We start from the raw sequence: 5,789 nt of genomic DNA, 5'->3' as shown, positions 1-5,789 counted from the left end.
AATAAAGTTTCAAAGCCATTAGATTCACTAATAAATAAATGACCTTAAATTCCTATCATTTTGTGGTATTTCAGTTACTGTGATCTACAAACTACCATTGAATTCAGTGTCTTCTCAATTTAAGGTCGAACAAAATTTTATAGACTGATTTCCATCCCAACATAGATGAACATTTTTTTTTTTGCAAAACTCTTAATCCACAGAGAAGTAAATCAACATCAGTTAATATTTGCTTAATTTAAAAAATACCATTCAGAAATAAAGTCAAATTTTTTGTTATACTGTTAAATGTTTTCTTTACAGTTACTTTATTAATATCACAATCACTCTGTTATACTGACAAATGGTGTGCTAGATGTGAGACGAAATCTGCCTATAAGATACTGTATCAGTCTGACTTTTGCTCCACTCCACCCATCCCACATACTCACCTGTCACCTTGCTTCAGTAATTGCAAAAAAAGACTGAGCAAAAACTTTACCAGTACAGATTTTTTAAGCAACATGGTACCAATAATATCAAAAGTATATTTTCAGGGCACAGAGCACTATCTGACAAGGCAAAGAAAGGAATGGAAACTAGAATGGAACTGTTTAATTACATCTTACCTGAAAACAAAAGCAATTCCAACAAAAAATGGTAATAAATCACACCAAATATACATAACTTCAAACTATGCATTTATTTAAAGGGCTGCTTTAATTTCACTACTATATAAATTAAAAAATAGAGTGTAATGAAAATTGTGATAGCTGATAATACTGTGACTCTTTATTTTAGTTAATTAAAATATGTATAGGAATTCAAGAAAGGAGACTCCATTTCGGCAAGTTAAAAATAAGTGGATGGATTGCATGTCATATTTAATGATCACTTCATCGACATTATTCCACATAATAATTTCATTGCCAGAGTATTGGTTCACTTGTGGAAAACCCAAATCATATTATCAGGTAAAGGCATGCTACAAGGATTTCTTTCCAGCATCAACTAGGGTTCATATTACACAGGTCACATTTATACTCAGGTGTCTTCAAACTCTGAACAAATGGAAACTTACTTAATGAGACAACAAATATTTGACCTGACTTGTATCCATTTTGATGATCTTCCTTTTAAAGGAAATATATTCTCAGGAAACACAGAACCATGGGAGAGATGAAAGAAAGGATTAATAACAGCACTCAACTTTGCAAATTTGCCGATCAACCTGTTTCCAACATATAGTCCATATGAACTCTGAAGTTTTAAGTGTAAATTCATGGGATTACAGAGTTCAACCTAATCTATGAAAGTGTGAATTCCTCAAGAATGGGAGGATGATTTGACCCAAGAAACTTGACTCCCAGAGTCCTTTTCCAGCACTTGTCCCACATTATTACCCACGTGAGCACTATATTGGTGAGCCTGGGAGCAAGTGACTTTGAATCAAGAAATGTGATTTTCCTTCCTGAGGAAGAAGGGTGACTTTTTTGTTTGTATCAAACCTATTAGTAGTAGTATTAAGTATAAGGAATCCGATTTTATCTTCATCTTTAAGACAAAATTATGAAGAAAATAGGCAACAGAAAAGGGATAATGAAAATATATGTGGTTTTAAGAGACGAGTAAGCAAGTTATAAATAAAATCAACAAGGCTTTCTTTTAAGTTAGCAAGTATAAAGCCCATTTCTCAGTTGGAACAAGTCAAACAAGATTTGGAATCTTTTCTCCAAACAGAAATAATGATATTCGCTACCATAGCAATGATTTTATTACTTCAACCCTAAACACACTCACAACTTCTTGGTTTACATGAATTTACTACTCTGAAATCAAGAAGAAACCAACTCAAGAGCCAGTCTTACAGCTGTCTGTTATTATCTCTACCTTTCTCTTCTCAGAAACTTCAGCTGGAAGAAAATCAACTTCGCATGATTTTACATGAAAGTATCCCAAGTATCAAAAATCATCATTTTAGATCCACTCATTCACTCAACATAAAAGCATTTAAATGATTTAGGAAAAGTGAAGCATTAGGAATAAGGTAGAACTTTCAAATCCAAATCTTACCTGTTCAATTGAAACGGAACAACACCCCTGAAAGCCTTCTTGATTTGTGCTCCGCTCCTCAAGGGACAACTAAATCACGGCAGCCTATATTCTTAAACCCTCAAAGAAAAATCAGGAAGCTTGATCTGTGCACATAATGGCCTTCATAATGTAAGAAAGCACCGTTTCTTGGCAACTAGAAAACAATCCTTTTCAATTAACTCACAGCAATTGGCCCACATTTGTTGTTAAACACAGAGTAAAGAAAATGTTTTAAGAACTCAAAAGAACTTGGTAATAGCTCACCAAGGAAGTCAGATCAGTTTGTTCATTTTGAAAAGCATTTTTAATTAATTGCCCATTCTAACTGCCTAACCCTTTCCTAAGACCTTTTATTGACATACCTGTCTCACTTCCTTGTTGCATATTATCTACTTAAAACCCCAATCCTGAATAGTTGCATCTGCTGTTGCAGAAACACAATGAAAACTGGAAAGATAGTTCTAGCAAAGTGGTGGCATGTAATATTATCCTGCTCTTGTTCATTTTGTATACCATGTTTTCTTTCTAAAATGCCGGCTTCAGTGTAGCCCCAATGCTCATTAGGGTACATAATTCAAAGCAGTTGTATGTTATATTCTCCTAGCTGTTAAAGACCACCTCCAGCAGGCATAAATTTTAAGTGATATATAAGAAGTGCAGCTGGGGTAGATTGATTTTGTGCTACAGTAACTGTTTTGAAGGGGCTCATATATACTTATGAGAATTTGGAGAATCTTCTTAGGGCCCTGTGCATTCTTACATACGTATTGGAAATTTCGTGTATCAGAAGGAATCCATATATGGGACCCCTATGTAAGAATGTCTGTTCAAAAAAGCAAGTGGTTGGGTGCTTAAGTGGCTCAGTTGATTAAATGTCCAACTCTTGATTTCCACTCAGGTTATGATCTCAGGATTTTGAGATTGAGCCCCGTGTTGGGCTCTGCACTAGGCATGGAGTGTGCTTAAGATTGTTTCTCTCCCTTGCCCTCTGCCACTCCCTTCCTAAAAAAAAAAAAAAAAAAAAAAAAAAAGGCAAGTGGTGAGGAAAATACAAGTTACACACAGATAATTTTTGCTGTTAAACTTTGCCATTACAAACAGCAAAGGTTTAACTATCTGTATGATTATATTTCCCAAATGAGAAGATAGCTAAGGATGGGTAATTTCCACATCCAACCAAAGCCAAATTGCTTGAATTTTGTCTTTATCCCCCCTTCACTTTGCCAGGATTGACCAAGAGTATATATCATAGTGTTTAACTACAACAGCTCTTTTATTTTCTTTTTTCTCCTTTTATCATCCAAATCTCTCTAAAATGTGTCTATCTCGTCTTGCTATCATTAACAGGCAATTCTTTTTAGGTATTATTTTTGAACTATATCCTTTTGGAGGCATTATCTTTGCATAAAGCACTTTGTTGGTGGGAATTTGAGGGAGTGTTGTATACAGTTGAAGGTGATGTATTCAGGCAGACCTCCTGCCACCTTCAGATCATACTCCTGACAGCTCTGTACACTTTCCATGGATAGAAAGGGCTGGGATAATTTTACAAGGGGTTCTTCAGCTTTAGTAGTAACTGTTCCCCTTGCTAGCTCTATGACCTTAGGCAGATTTGTTAAACATTTTGTGTCTCAGTTCTCTCATCTGTCAAATGAATTTAATAGCATTTACATTGTAGGATTGTTGTGAGAATTGACCAAGATTACAGATGTAAAGGTTCTTGAAACAGTGGCCAGGAGATGGTAAGTGCTCCAAGGTTGGTTATGTTATTAACATCCTTGTTGTTGTTATTAGTATTCCTGAGCTAAATGATTTCCAGGGTCCTTTTCAGTGTTAGGATTTCAAAAATCCTACGTCATTCTTATGTAAAAATTTGAAGTAATGTAAAAAAAAGTTTCTTGAGGCATTTAATATAAAACTATTTTTTTCCTTTTTAATAGATTAATCCTCATTTACTATCTAATATGTCTAATATTTAGAACTGTTGTATGCCTTTTCACTAATACACACATTTATTTAAAAAGTGGGATGTTTCTTTATCTGTATGAAAAATGCACTTATATTAAATACATTGACTTAGTTTAACCAAAGGCATAAACAGAAATTCTGCAAGAATTTTTCAAGACATTTTATTACATGCAATACAGTTATTAAAAGATTCGCAAGCCTTTCTTCTTATATTCCTAAAATGTATGGACCATTTGCTTCAGTGTTTGGCATTCCTTTGGATGTATTTTTAACCAGCAGCTTCAAATACTAATATTTGAGAGGAAGTGTATGCTTTTAAGTATTTGCTGGAAACACAGTCCTGCCAGAGTGGGCCATAAAGACTCCACCTGATCCTCTCCAGTTTGAAAGGCAACTTTAACCTGCGGTAAATCCATTATGCAGCTCCCTCAATCAAAATACTGTGCCCTCTCTCTGTTAGGAAAAAATGCAAAATTCGTTAAGAGGCCAAATGAACCAGTCTTCCTCAGAGGGATTGGGTTCAGCTACGCAGGTAGGTATTTACTATTATCTGCTCTGTACATGACAGTGCATCCCTTGTTTTTTATTTCTGACAGTCTTGTTTGCCTCAGTATCTTGAAATAGCAAATTTTGGCGCAGGGGAAATTAACCTGTGAAATCTGCAAACAAAAACAAAACAAAAAAACCCTAAAAGGACAATATTTGTTTAAAAGTGCTGAACTCTGGAGATTGTAACAGAAATACTCTATAAAATATCAATCTGGTGTCTGTCTTCACAGAAGATTATGTGTAATATGAAAGCAGTGCTGTATACTCTAGTGGAAATGTGAATTCCTCATCACAAATTCTATGATGGTGTAAGTCACAGAGTAAATTTCCTTCCGGAACTCTGAAAAAGTCCTCAAAGTTCAGTGCTACCAGCTTGAACAGCACAAAAACATAGCATGATATATAGAATTTATTAGTAACTTTTGGGTACCCCTATTTCTTTTTTTTTTTTAAGATTTTATTTATTTATTCGACAGAGATAGAGACAGCCAGCGAGAGAGGGAACACAAGCAGGGGGAGTGGGAGAGGAAGAAGCAGGCTCATAGCGGAGGAGCCTGATGTGGGGCTCGATCCCATAACGCTGGGATCACGCCCTGAGCCGAAGGCAGACGCTTAACCACTGTGCCACCCAGGCGCCCCTGGGTATCCCTATTTCTAATTCAAGTATAATGTTGAAAAGTGATTTATGTGAGAAACATTAGCATTTAAATAAAAAAGTTAACACTGTTCCACAAAAATACGTAGAAGTCATAGATTATCCTTCCACAACTTACCAAGTTGCAAACAAGACATCAAGTCTCATGTGACACAAATTGTCGAGGACTGTGCAAAACAATTCTTATGGACAGAGTTTAATGATAAAATACTTGAAAAATAAAATATTTTATAAGCATTGACTAAAAATAGGAATAAAATTTCAGCAGATTACAGTCAGTCATAATATAATAGAACCAAACCAAATATTTCAGAGTTCTCATTTTCGGAGCAAGGAAAAAAATCGGGTATTAAGAAATTACTTGGGTGCCTATCAGAAGAGTGCTGTTTCTATAATCTGGACTTCTAAAGTGCAAGCCTCACAGTAAGAAACAACTGATCTTGAGAAACTTATTAAACATGTAGATTCTTTGGCCCCAAAGCCAGAGATACTCAGAGATACTGATTGAATGTCTTCAGTAAGGCCAAAGAATCTGTATTTTAGG

Source organism: Ursus arctos, unplaced genomic scaffold (genome assembly GCF_023065955.2).
Source record: "Ursus arctos isolate Adak ecotype North America unplaced genomic scaffold, UrsArc2.0 scaffold_1, whole genome shotgun sequence".
Lineage (NCBI taxonomy): Eukaryota > Metazoa > Chordata > Mammalia > Carnivora > Ursidae > Ursus > Ursus arctos.
The sequence above is the reverse complement of the archived record's forward strand: the minus strand, read 5'-3'. Positions refer to the sequence as shown.